At 40.0% G+C, this 15,022-nt stretch overlaps 1 protein-coding gene across 2 annotated transcripts in view; it reads right to left on the bottom strand.

The window, feature by feature from the left end:
- The window catches only part of si:ch73-22o12.1 (nectin-2), an 84,748-nt gene that overhangs the window by 68,206 nt on the left and 1,520 nt on the right, over positions 1-15,022 (bottom strand). The window lies entirely within an intron of this gene.

Genomic DNA, 15,022 nt, shown 5'->3' on the forward strand with positions numbered 1-15,022 from the left:
AAATGATTCCATGTTTCAAAAACGTTGATAATGTTTCTCTTGATAATACTGGCACAGAACAACTTGTCTTGTAAAAAATTAAACGTGAATCCTCTGCCTTTATCAGCATGTGTCATGTCAAAGTCGAACAATAAAAGAGGAAATCAATCAAGAGATCACTCACTACCTGCATCTGCTGATAGCACACACACAGCATCTAACACCCCCCATTAATTAAACTAGCTCTCTATAATTACACTGATCTTCAAAGAGGGTGACAGAGAGAGAGAGAGAGGAGACAGGGGGATAAACCAGAAGAAAATAGAAGGAATGAACAGGGGGCTGATTAAATGAATACATGTATCTGTGTTGTTGACTTCTGGGAGAATCTAACAGAAGTACAATATATATTAAGCAGATCACCAAAAGCTAAATATGACATGTACGAGAGGGGCTAAAGGAAACACACACACACACACACACACGCAGCATTAAGCTGTTAAATGAGCTGGCTGCCGGCGTCTCCTTTTAAAGGATGTGAGGGAGATTAGGCTGAGGCGGCAGAGATTTGCCACCACTTTTGATTAGGAACGGATCATCCTGGATTTTCTTCACATCACACGTACACACTCACACATCAGAGACGCGGCTAATTACAAACACACACAGGCGCACACAAATGCCCTCACACGCTCCAGCAGCGATGTCTAACTAATTACCTGCTGGAAATGACAGGATCCGCAGGTGAGAGGAGAGACGAGACGAGACGAGAAAGAGACCGTTAGAACTTTAACACCTGGGATAGCAGAAGTGACAGTTATCAATTTTACACCAAGAAGAGAAGAAATAAAATGAGAAACAGGTGTCGTTATTTTAGTTTTAGCGCACAAAAAGTATTCTCATCGCTTCATTAAATTAAGGTTTAAAACTGTTTTAATGATGTCTTTAGTACCTTTCTGGACCTTGAAAGTGGTGGTTATATATCGCTGTCTATGGATGAGTCATATACCTCTCGGATTTCATCAAAAATGTCATAATTTGTGTTCCAAAGATGAACGAAGGTCTTACGGGTGTGGAACGATATGAGGGTGAGTAATTAATGACAGAATTTTCAGTTTTGGGTGAACTAACACTTTAAGCCAATCAAGATGGACAAACTTTGGATCGAAACGTGAGGTGCCTAAACACTCCGACCCCTAAAGGAGTGGTTTATAACAACACCTGGAAGAGGAGAGAGAAGACGAGTGTTATCACTTCCACATCTGCTTCTCCTCAATCACAGTGACTGATACATTCCAGAGCAGATCGGTGAAGGAACCCAGCTTATCTATGAATGATCAGCCAAAGAAGATCCGGACACTGAAAAATGGGTCGTAAACCCATCACGCTGTTATTTCCAGGGATAAGAAGGGGTGGAACAGGAGGAGGGAGATGAGGGAAAAAAATGAGAGCGAGCAGAGAAATGCAACAGCTGTTTCCCATCACATCTGCACAGAGACACGGCCATCAGCTCACAGACACTGCCCTGCGGAGGAGAGAGACAGACACAGGGTGGTGTGTGTGTGTGAGTGTGTGTGTGTGTGGATGGTCACGGTGGGGGAGAGCGGTAGATGAAATATGGAGAGAGAGAGGGGGAGATAAAGCGAGAGTTGGAGTTGAGCTCAGTCGCTGAAGTAACCTGCTCTGCATTCCCCTTGAGTGAGTCTTTCACTCCCTCAGACAGCTGAAGTTCCTCTCGCTCCCTTTTTCTGACACTCAGAACAAGAAGGGCCTGTGTGAGTTCAAAGATGAAGGAACCCAAAGGAAAGTGTGTGAGTGTGTGTGCAAATGTCCTCATCAGACCCTGCTACACCGTCAAGACATGGCAGCCGCAGCAGCAAGGAGAAATAGGACACATCCATCTGAGGCTGAGTGTCGAAGGAACGGCACCTCGCACGAGCAGAAGGACCGTTTTTACATTCATTTAGAAAAAAATAAACTAACGTTTGTACAGGAAGCAAATACAATGAAAAACTGCCGACTGGGACACACAAATTGCTGCCACGTGGTGTAGCTTGTATTTCAATGAGTCATAAAGATTATGAAAATCTACTTTGCGAAAACTAACACACACACAAACATCTTATAGGGTGTGAGGTCATCAGACGGATTGGGGGGTACACACCATTTCCATGGCAACAGATTAATTACCCCCCCACCCACACACACACCCACACCCACACACACACTCACTGCACCCCTTGGAGTTTGCGTCTCCGGTAACCGCTGGGGATAGAGACACACACACACATTAGCAGTAGGTTTATCTCATCCCAGGTCATCACTGAGAGCAAATGGCTAAAAGATAATAATGAATCAAACTGAGAGGAGATGAATCAGACTGGAGGTCCCGTGTTGAAAAACACACTAGAACACATAAACACACACATCTGCCTCTGAATCTCGCTCTCAACAGCTTTCAAAGCATTTGTTGACTGATAAAGGCTGCTAAAATATACAAACGCTGTGTTGTTTTCTTTGCTTTCAGTCTGTCTTGATTGATCTCTCAACCGCAGAGAACGGAGCCAAAATATTTACTTGGTAGTTCAAAGAGCCATTGTTTACAGCATCTCACAGATCTAAACTGATTTACTCAAATGCATGTTTAAATACCAATGTAAACAGGACTAAAGTAAAGTGAATTAGTTTTACAACAGACTAACTTTAACCCAAAATCTAACAATAACAGAAAAAAATTTTTCCCAAAAAACTATTCATGAACTTCTGGTGACATTTCTCAAGCATTTTGTTTCCCGAATGCGTGCGCACATACACACACACCAGCAGTCTCTGTGCACTATTTAACCCTGTCTAACCCCATTATAGTGCACCAGGTGTAAGGTTATGCTCACACTGTCTTCTCTTCTTCTTTCCATCTGTTCTCATCTCTCATCGTCTATCTATTTCTGCAGTCCACCTATTCATGACATGTACTAATTAATTTATTCATACATACACATGCAATAAGTTCTAGGAGAACCACTATAAGCAATATTAGCATTAACACTAATTGAAGCAAATTAAAAAAAAAAAATAATAATAATAATAAAATAAAATAAAATATTGCACTTTGATAATCAGCAAACCCCTTAGTATATAATGACAAATATGCTTCAAAGTCGACATGAAATGGAAATTGTCATTCGAAACCTATTTAACTTCCATAATGTGATGTATTTCAGAGTTAAATGGGATATTTAATGAGGAAAAAAAGGAGAGTTTGATTTTATCATACCAGATTGGCTACATACCGACACTGATGAATTATTCATAAGACCAGAAAAGTGCATTAAGACAAAAATAAGATTCATTACAATTTGACATTGACTTTAAATAACACCTACATTCTTCGACTGCTAGCTAGAAACTATTTCAACTCTGTAAGTACTTCCAGGGACCCTCCACGCACAAAGTTTTCAGTTTTGCACTTTGAGTTCCCATCAAAGCGAAGGACTGAACGAGGGGATCTCAGAGAAAAGCAGAATGCTAAAGGAGGCAGATTTGTTTCATCTGCTCTTTTCGGCTCATCAGGAATGACATCAAATAAAATCTCTCGCATAAGGTGAGAAAAGAATAACCACATGGCTCAATAAGGTTGTTTGAACAAATCCATTTTAAAAGCAAGAAATCCATCAGAAAACGCATTTGCACAACCTCTGAGTGAAAGCTGCTTGTTTGTCAGCCACACATCCACTGAATGTTAAAATATCAATCTTTCTCTCTCGCTCCCTGACACCTCTCCTTCTCCTCCATCAGCCATCCCTTCATTCACCCACCCATCTATTCATCCCTCTCTCCCTCGGCATCTAAATAAATAAACACCGAGAAGGGAGCGAGGGAGACCAGGAGAGAAAAACTAGGACACTACAACCTGGGACCCATAGACCTCCCCCACACACAGAGAGACAGACAGGAAGCAGTCGTATACCGGCACACATTTAGGTAAAGGAAGGAAGGAAGACATAAGGGAAAGAGGAAGAGGAGGGATTCAAGAAGAAAAAGAGGGATAACAGCAGGGGAGAGATGAAAAAGGCATGGTGGTCATTGGCAATACAAGTTTACTAGCATTCCTGTAGCTCAAACTGTAGAGCATAGTGCTAACAACGCAATGTCATGGGTTCAATTCCCAGGGAATGCATGAACTGATATGTAGCCTACTACTGGATAAAAACATCTGCCAAATGTATATGTAACTGTCAATGTCATTAATAATCCATATTAGATAAATCTTTCCAGTGTTAGACTTCCAGAGGGATGAAGACCAGGCTGAATAGAGATTTCTGCCCTTTTAAGCTGCATCTGCCTAATCAAAAAGCTCTAGTTCTAATCACTTAGAATCAATTTTACATCCCTTGCCCGCCGCTCTGCCTGAGGCTTTTTTCCTGTTCTTTTCTTTTTCGCTCTCTCACAGGCCTGTGTTGCCCCGAGGGCTCGGTTACGGCACAAAAGAATCGCTCACAAACTGAAAACAAATTTACATCACATGTTAGTCGACTCATACATATAGCAGATGTTAAGCTTGCATGCACATACAAAGCTGCATGAAAATACAGACCAACCATAAACAGAGAGATCAGGAATTTTCATATGAAAATTAGAACTAGAACTGCCTTACTAACTCCGAGGGGGGCAGGTCATCTCATATTTACGCGTTTGACACACCCACAATTGGACCAGTTTATTTTTCAATGGAATATTTCCTTGATAACATATTTCTCTGACTAAATAAACACATATTTTGTTTCAATTTAGCAATTTTTCAAATAAATTTTTGAAATTACCACTTTTTAAGTGGTATAGTGTATATTAAGTTATTAGTTAGTTATTGAAATGCCTTATTTTCAAAAATGTCACTTTAGTCAACTCATTGGTATTAAACAAATTTGACTGTCTTTTGCTGATGTAAGTTGTGTGCTTGTTTACAAATTTTTTTGCAAAAACCTCTAAGTCCAACTCTTTGGACAACAAGACAGTAAAATGTCCGTTTCTGTCTTGCTACTCGCGAAATCCTGTCATTGCCACTGTAATGATGGACAAAACATGATAAAAACTTGCAGCTCGGCAAATGAAAGCTGGCTTAACGCACACAGTCATTCATCTTGAATTCATATGATTCGATTCGCATCTTCCGATTAGTTCTTCTATGGTTTCTGCCAACGAACCAGTATTTCTGACGCTGGGATTTAATGGATTTGAAGTGAAAGTATTTGATGAACGTATACGATGTGCGGAGAGCATTAGGCTTTTTAAAATTGCCTAAATTAGGTTAAAATGAATCATGAAGATGTGGCATCCAATATTACAAACAGCAACTTTTTTTTCCCTCGAAATGACTGTAGCGTGTACCCTTCACTAACACTAATTTGCTAATTGAGGGATCGAGCTGCTCAGTTTAATTTAGAATGACCCTACAAGTAGCGTTCTTTTCCCGCAGTGCCCTTCGAGGGCACAAATATTCCATTTGGAATTCACCCACCGTGTCAGCGCTTTTATTCTCCATCATGCTTCGCTTCTAAGGGAGCACAGAGGGCCATAAAAAGGAGAGACACAGTGAAAACTATCCATTCACCCCTCATAAGCGTGAGGAACATTTTCTCCTCTCTTCATTCTTCTGTTCTCTAGAGAACAAAGTAAGAGAAGGGAGGATCCTCCGGCGCTGCCATATCACTTACCTGTATGAATGAACATGGCTGAGAGAACAATGAGGGGCTTTATTTAGTCCCCACCCCACACCCACACACACACTTGTTTGAAAGGCGGCGTGATTCTAGAAGAGTTAGAGAACAAACACAATGGCCCCTCTGTTCCTCCATGGTCACCATTTCATGTTCCCTTTACTCATCACTGATGAACTGAGCGGTGACTGGCAGGTACTAAATTTTAATGAATAATTATGTACAATTTAGAGAGGAATTCAAAACAAACAATACAATAATGCATCATAATGCTTCTACCATCTTCAATAACTGTACTGGTGGCGTAAGCTTTCAGTGGTGATTTTGATTCATTCTAGTGACTTGAATCCTTTGACTCTGTTCACACAGGCCTATACCTTTACATTTAGCAGATGAACATTATCAGCAAAGCAGATTAATCTAGATTCATTCACTTAATCATTCAATGTTTACATCAGTAGGTGGCAGAAGTCCGTGTCTTTTTGTCTTTTATGAGCTAGTCACACAACAGATTTCTCCAAAAACATTAACAATTACAATTTTTTTTTTTTTTTACAAATTACAAAGCACATTTATTTTTTTCCTCCATTTTGTCAACGTCCTTAGGTAACTTCACTTGTAATGACAAATGAGACTCAAAACACTTATTTGTTCATTAAAAGTACAGAATCTGACAGATTTTTCCAACCACTGCACAAAAAAAAAAAGATTCATTCACTTTAAATATTTAGTCAAAAACAGAATGAAACACCATTACTGAATGTACATGCCCGTGTGACATCAAAAAATAGCTTAAATTAAATCTAGCAAATGCGTCACCTACTCAGAATCTATTGTTTGTGTCACAGGTGTCAGTAAATTCTCTCACTGATTCTTACAAGTATTTTGACCTTTAACTGAATCACCAAATGGTGTTCTCTGCCATCTCCACAAGTGTGTTTTTCTCTTTCAACAATTAAAAATGAGCCGTTTCACTGATTTAACCTTCATGAACCACATAATGTGACAAGAAAGGAAAGAGACAGGAGAAGAGAAAGACTACTGGGAGAGGAAAGAGAGGTCAGACCCAATTTTAAGAGAAATGGTGTGATTGGGAGCAGAAACATGGACCTTCTTTTAGAGGAGAAAGGAAAGGGCAGAAGGAAGAAAAGAACGAGACATGACTGCATCCGAATATGAAAGAGAAATAGACTGGTTGCATTTGAAAGAATGATTTTACATGAAAGGTAAATCAGGAACGAGAATCATGCCTGGATTCTCCCGTCATAATAATAACCGCAAACACTGCACAGAAACACAGCCGCCCGAAACTTACTCTGACTTGTAGATGTATCAACTGTCCTGGTTTTACAAAGCAAACTGGATTAAGCAACATCCAGCTAAAGTCTACACTAAACAAAAAGAAACAGCAGAACAACAACAACAAAGCTGAGGAAGAGAAATAGGAAAGAAAAAGACATGACCAGAGGAATAATGAGTCAGAGAGAGAGAGGGGGAAGAAGGTCGCTGGAGAGTGACAGACTGAACATCCCAGCAGTCAGACAGACCCGTTAAGTGGACTGAATCCTCAAGATGGAAGAAGTGAGAAACAAGAGATAAAGAGGAATAGAGGGACTGGTGGTAGGATGGACTGCGCTCGTTTGTTAAATGGCTGACAGGAGCAAAAGAATGAGACAAAAAAAACATCACAGAGGGAAGTCTGGAGAAACACAATGAGGATCAGAGGTCAGAAGAAAACAAGAAGAAAACAAAGAAGATTGTTAGGCAAACATACCCAACAAAAAGTTAATTGTATGTCAAATGAGGCTTAAAGGGAAAGTTCTGTCATGTTCTAAACCTCTATGACTTTCTACAGACTATTTAAATTCATCCTCCATCTATTTACATCTCAGACATCTATAAACTCTTGCGTGTTACATTCCAAAGAGCTCTGATATCAGCCCCACAGTGGAAAATGATCTGTAACGGCTGGGCCAGATCGGCATGCAATGGAACGGTTAAGCAACAGTTTGACCCGACAGTGGAAAAGCAGCTATAGTTTTGGGTGAACTGTTCCTTTAAATTCCAAAGTTTCAAAGAGTCACCTAGACAAGCTCCAGTTCTCCTTGGGAGAACAATCTCAGGAGAACTTCATTTGGGTGATTCACGCACTCTTAGTTATTTTACAGTATTTTTTTAAAATATGCTGACCTTATAAAATACTACAGAGAACATACACTAGCATTCACCAAATGTACCCAACAGAACTCACAGGAGACAGGCAAAATTATCTTAAAGGTCACTGCTGTTTTTCTCTGACAGCTCGCTACATTGGGCATGCTAATGACATTAGCGTTCTCTGAGGAGCGTTGTGTCGCTCTCGCTTACAGGAATAAGATAATTCAGCTCGCTGTAACAACTGTGCTGTAGTTACTGTATCTGGTCTGGAATGAGGCTGCTCAAAAAAAACGAGGCCATTTCTGGTTGGCTAGGATCCAGTCCGGCTTCCATCATGCCATGGACTGGCACGACATTCTGCGGACCAGGTGCAAGCCACTCAGGAAGAGGAGGAGAGGAAAAGACAGTGAAAGACAAGGGCAAACAAGCACTTACGCCATCGCTAACTACAACTGAGTGCAGGGATTAAGAGTGTGAAACGGATGTGAAAGTGAAAAAAGGGTGGTGGGGATATAAGGGAAAGCAAAGAGTAAATAAAAAAACGAGGAGATAAGTCATCACATCAGACGTCCTCTGGAAACAAGGGACTATATTTCACAATGATGTCAGTCTGACAGGACAGAGGCTTAACGTCTTCAATAAGCCGTGTCGACTCACAAGGGCATCGCTGGCCTTGCTGATCGATACAGGATCAATAGAGCAAAGCCTCGCTTCCTTGTCTGCCTCTGGCTAGCCGACTCCATATGGACACGCAAAGGACAGTGAGAAAAAAGGGAGGGGGGGTAGAGGAAGGACAATCTTTTAAACAGTGTCACAATCACTTCATAAAAGAGTGAGTGAGAGAAACCGAGGCTAATAAGAGGAAGATCGTCTCCTGCGTGATTTGTGAATGATGACCGGGCTACCGAAGGTCACATGGTTCGTCATGGACAGTGGTTTTAATTTTTCCTCCCATGGAGCATAACGTGTTGCATACTGATGCGATTAATGACTACAAACCTGTTCACACCAAGGACGATGACTATAACGATAAAGTTTAAAAAAATTGTTCTCAGTGTATGAGAATAAGGTCCTCTCCACACAGGGCTCCAGACTAACATAGCAGTAGCACCGGTGCCACTAAGTTCTACAGATGGTGGCGCCAGCACCTGATTTGGTAGCCCTGGGAGGATTTCAATCATAAAGCTAATTAAATCATAAAATTACTATGGTTTTGCATCATATTACATATTTGCTTATTGGAAATTTGACAGGTAAGTACTGAACTTGAATTGAGATGCAGATCGAATTAACAACAGTAACGTGCAAAAACCTCAATTTTATAGTGAAAATTTAGGCTAAATATTCCACTCTTATTAAATGTACAATTGTTCTTTTATAGTATTATACAGACAGACAGCTTCAATGTTTATAAGAGTGCCCTTTACATGTTTTCTGTGTAATTCAGTCACAATTTAAAGAAAAGTTTTTGTTTTTCATGAGACTTTATGACTTTCTACTTTTTCTATATATTAGAGAGTTGAAATGGATAAGCTAATAAATACTCCTCTACTGGTTAGCGGTTCTCGGCTCGAGATTGGCCCGAGAGTAAACCTGTTCTGAGCTAGTGTAGAGCTGTCTAGTATGCTCCGAGCTGATAAACGGTCCGTGTAGCACAGCTCAAACGAGTAGCGGTTTCTTTTCGTTTGCCGTTTGATGTTTCTCATATGCAACATGAAAGGCAACTCTTATCAGTTGGTTAATGTGGCGGTGGCACCATGTGACCACTAACAAAACTGTCGCACCGGCAGGAAAAAAGGTTGCAAAATGCGAACATTTGGTCGCAGTCTGGAGCCCTGCCACAGCTATAACAATAACAACAGAGGAAAGATATCATTGGAATCGCTTTTAGAACAATTTTTTCCATCTGATGAACAATAAAACATTGAATAATAAAAACCAGAGTCCATTTGACTTTAAAGAGCTTGTGCATTTAAAATGGTAGACACAGTTGCGCTTTAAAAAAGTAGAATATTATTGCGCATTGATGTCGATGCTGATAATTGTTATCTTTATAGTTATTGTTGTTGGTGTGAACGGGCATGTATGCCTGCATGTTAAATGACAATAAATGGAGCATGATGCCACAGGACTGAGATTCTTTTAGCACTATTTATAATATAATGCAACACTCCTGTGTGGGATTCAAGTCTCGCTTATGTAGCTATTCGGAGGAACCGCTACCCAGCCAGACATGTCCTTTCACGCAAACTCGTCTCTCCACACTCCGCTTTGCCCAGTGTGCGCGGGCACTCAGAACGAGGAGTCCTGAAACCACCGGCATGCTAAATTCATGAGACAGCACGAGTGTGCTTTTAAAAAATCCTCAGGAATCAAAACCACTTTCACCCCCCTCGTCCCTCCCAGTGAACCTCTTAGGACACACGCGCTCGTTCCACTAAAAGAAAAGAAGCCTTTCAGTTACTTCATCATCTGATGTTTTTCTGCCTCAAATGATAAAGTATCTGCATGTGTTAGAAACACTCAGTAGGGATCTCATTCTAAAAGAAGAATTTTTTTTATGATATTGAAAATAATATTAACAATTCCATCTCATCCCAAATTTGTAGGGGGCACATCCCTCTGTCCCCCCAAACCCTAACCCAAGCTCTCAATTTGATTCAATTCTTATTTGTTTCTGATTAGTTTGGGTATATTGCACTTTTAATGTCCATTTTATGTACATATGTAAAAAATTATTTTCTGCTGATGCTAAAAATTATACAGGGCACTGTATTTTTTTTTGTTGTCATTTTTGGCCTGCTTTGGTTGTAGCTTGAACATTCTATTAAATAGGCCTATCTACTTTTATATTTTATGGAAAATGAAAGTGAATGTTGAACATGAGAGTGAAATGATGACAAATGTCATTTTTGGGTGAACTAATCCACTAATTTAAAACCATTTCTATTAAGTTCATGACTAACCTAAGCTCAGTGAATATGGAGCCAACCAACCAGACAGAAGAGCTACAGCATTCCAAAAACCTTCAGGGTTGCGATGTTAATCATAAAGCGAACTGGATGGCATTCTGTCTAGAGGGGCCGAACACTCATCATGTCCTATTCCTTTTTATGCCATTTGGCTTCTTTTTAAAAGAGGGCAGATCTGTGGGCATTTTCCCTATGAGTAGACATGACCTACTACAGCAATCTGGCAACCCTCAAAATTCCTATATCAATCTGGCAACCATATACAACTATTCAGAGCAACTGACTACTGGCCCCTGGAGGGTCACTGATCTCCCAGCATGCAGTTGGACAAGGGGGTAAACTCAGCCAGCATGGAGTGTGATAACATGCTGCCTTGTTTGTGTGTATGTGTCTTGCTGAATCAGGTTTATCCTGCATTTTTTTAGATGCATAAAAACAGGAACAGTTTCACCACAAGATCACATGGCACATTTCGAAGTAGATGGTAAACCACAGCAGGAGCAAAAACCTACTTTCTCATTCCTCCCTGCCACTTGTTTCAGTTCTCACCATCTTGTCAAAGCCACAATGGTCGGTTGGCTTTCCATCACCAGGCGAAAGACTAAAATATGAGAACCAATTAACTGGACATATCAACCACATGAATCTCTAATACCGTAAAAGCATTCTGAGATCTGACATCTGCTGAACCAGTGAGAGCGGAGCGAGAGAAAGAAAGTGACAAGAATAGAGCGAGGCAGTGAGAAAAGAAATGCTTGAAAGAGCCTTGTCCTCTAAGTGCTTCGAGGACCAGGCGAGATTCTTTTTAGCTCCACTTCTGAACGAAGAAAAAGCGATTCTGAAAATAACCCTGACTACATAAGTTACTTATATTATATTTCACCTGTCACTCATAAGTCAGACTCCATTGTGTTCCCATGGATATCATACGAAGCTTGGCAGGAAACCCTCCAGTGTCCGTATTAGTGTAGGTAGATGTTAATTACAAGGTCAGTCATTGATTTCAGCAGACTTCATTCCCAGAGCTGCATGTCAAACACAGACTTGCGACAAGTGTTAAAAGCTTTGGTCCCCCATCCACAAATCCCCCTATACTCATCCAGCCTTATCTTTACAAGAAACCAGGATGAGAGATCCACAATCACTGATGGCTCCCTTCACCCGCACACACAGCTACAGGTTCCCAAGATGCATTTTAACAGTCTCTGGACAACCATATTGAGAGGAAAACTCCCTCATATACACTCATACATATTTAGGTTCTTTATCGGCATCCATGAAGAACCATTAACAACCATTAAGAGCTACATAAAACGACACAATCGTTAAAAGATGGCGATCTCAATTCAAACACCCATGCAATCTTATTTCTAAATGACAACAATTCGACTGTCTATAAAACATTTGACAAGTACGATCACAGTGAACATTCAGATCTGTGTTGGCGCTGCTGCTGCTATTTATTTATTTATTTATTTAGGATGCTCTAAATAACTTTTACAATAAAAAAAATATTAAGTCAGATTCATCTGAAATATTTGCGTGATCAAGTGTTTGACTGCTGGACATTTTACTTTTAAATGAAATGCATAATCTATAGGCTATGTAATTCAATAACCTGTCACATTTAAAAAGTCTATATCTTCTCTACAAACAAAGGTAACATTAAAATGTTTAATTAATGTTTAAAATATTATTTAAGGGCCTGTTATGTTTAATAGCTGGTTTTCTGCTCATATCCGTCGATGTTTGATTGATAAACTGGGAAACGCTGTTGTTATGTGACGACAGTTTAATCTCTTTTGCAAACTCTCATGTTTTAAGGTTATCCGGTTAGATAAGTTAATAGCTAATTATTGAGGCTTTCTGTTCAATCTTTAATAACGTGATGCTTCCATAATGCATCTGTATCCACTGTTGTTCACAGAGAGAGCGTTTTTAAATGGTGCATAAAATATAAAAGTTTGGCTTGGCTTGAAACACAGTCTAATGGTCTAACGAAATATACATTTTAAACCTCTTTTTACTGTACCATTGTTTAAGAACCCTCTACAGGATGATGTTTTTGTGAATATCTTCACATTTATTTGTGGATCATAATCTATTTGGAATTTTGCTACAATCCTACCCCCATAAAAAAAAAAGTAAATCACTTTTTTAAAGCAATGAAACTTCAAATAATGATTGTATGTATCAATTACATCGTTACACCAGTAGGTGGTAGAGAAGAATTTGTTGAATAAAGTCGTTATTTTTGTTTTGTTTTTGCACACAAAAAGTATTCTAGTCGCTTCATAACATTAAGGTTGAACCACTGTAGTCATGTCTTTAGTACTTTCCTGGACCTTGAATGACGGTAATTACGTTGCTTTCAATTGGGGATAACAAAAAACCTCTTGGATTTCATCAAAAATATCTTAATTTGTGTTCTGAAGATAAACAAAGGTTTTACAGGCTTGAAACAACACAAGGGTGAGAAATTAATGACCGAAATTTCATTTATTGGGTGAACTAACCCTTTAACATTTTGTCAGAACCTCTAGTAAGTAAAATTGTGGAAGAATCATGAACTGTATTTTAAAAAAAGAAAGAAATCATGACTCAGTTTATCCAGAATTGTGGAGCTCAAACTTCCATGGAATCTTTCCACTGCACAAAAGGCTCTTTATAGTGAAAAAGGTTCTTTAGATTATTGAAATGTTGTTCATACGAAGAAAAAATGTTTCTTTTAAGAATTGTTCGCTAAAAGGTTCTTTAGCGAAGCCAAAAATCCCACTGTGAAAATCCTCCTTTTGAAACCTTTATTTTAAAGGGTGTACCGACTGATAACCTTGAATAAGAGTTTTTGCAAGAATGAAACATTTTTTAAATCAATGTTCTTTCCACAGTCTTTCAGTTCTGTCTACAGCTACACCTCCTCCCACGTTCTTTCACCGGCTCAGACGCTAATAAACAGCACGGCCTTGAGGTCAGGATGAGGTGGGGTGGGGGGAAAGATTTGAATACACCAATGACAATCATCGCTCAAACAAAGCAAGCCGATAAGGACGGCAAGGGACGCAAAAAAAGAGAGGAAGGGAGGGAGAAGATGGGAGAATGGCAGCTGAAAACCTTCCGAATCAGTTCAACTTTTGTTTACATGCTCCTCGGTTTTGGGAAACGGCAGACAATGGAGACCGTCTCGCCTGTTTACTCAACTCTTCTTCACTGTTTAACCCACTTGAGCAAGCGCTGTTCCAATCGCTGTGTGCGCTTGTTGGTGTGCGTCTGTAACTGCTGTACTCACACAGTTTAGAATAAGGTCATCTTGGCCTCCGCCTCCATCATCATAGCAGCCTAACATTTTACCCAACCCCCTCCTCCTCCTCCTCCTCTCACTCAAAACAAACACACACACACACACACCACTTGATGCATTCATCCAGAGACGCGGCTACAGTATCCCCCCTAACCCTGGCTTTCAATGAAAACACAGCGTCTCCATGGCAACGGGTTCAAGCATTTTTTGACCCGTGTTCACTAGGAGGGTATTAGAACACAATCAGTAGCTGCTATTGTGCAGATCTCTGCTCCCGGTAGCCTACATTTCGGCCTGGAACTAGAAAGATGGCCTGGCTCAAGTTTTATAATCAGAAAACTAGTTAAACCTACTTCCTGTCCGTATAGCTCTTAATGTAAAAAGCAATACAAGAGGTTATTAAAATAAAGCTTTAATATTGGTGCTTGAAGTTGGTCTGCTTGTTTTTAACAGGCACGCAATGAAAATGAGCCCACAGGGGGCACTGAGTCGGGTGCACAAAACAATGCTTTGACCCTTAAAATATTTCACAACTGCTGTGTATAAAGGCAAAAGCTCCCAGGACGCTGAACTAAACGGATGTGAAGGGGAAGGGAAAAAAAGAAAACACAAGGCCTGTTTATACTGTTCGCTAAAGCGAGGCAATCATGACCCCTTCTTCTGCCGCTCTGTTCATAAATAAAACAAATCCTTTGTTTTGTTATTCCAGTTTTCCTCCTGAAGTGCAGCCGATGTACTGTGAAATGGGCCCAGGCAGAAGAGGTCCAGACCATGAATAAGTTAAAGGAGTAAATTGCGTTTTTTTAGTTGCGACAAAGTACTGCATCCTATGAGGTCACAAAACTTTGACATCATATCCTCTTAATACATAATGTATTTTCCTATATATTACAAATTTTCCA

This window comes from Megalobrama amblycephala, linkage group LG13 (genome assembly GCF_018812025.1).
Source record: "Megalobrama amblycephala isolate DHTTF-2021 linkage group LG13, ASM1881202v1, whole genome shotgun sequence".
Taxonomy (NCBI): domain Eukaryota; kingdom Metazoa; phylum Chordata; class Actinopteri; order Cypriniformes; family Xenocyprididae; genus Megalobrama; species Megalobrama amblycephala.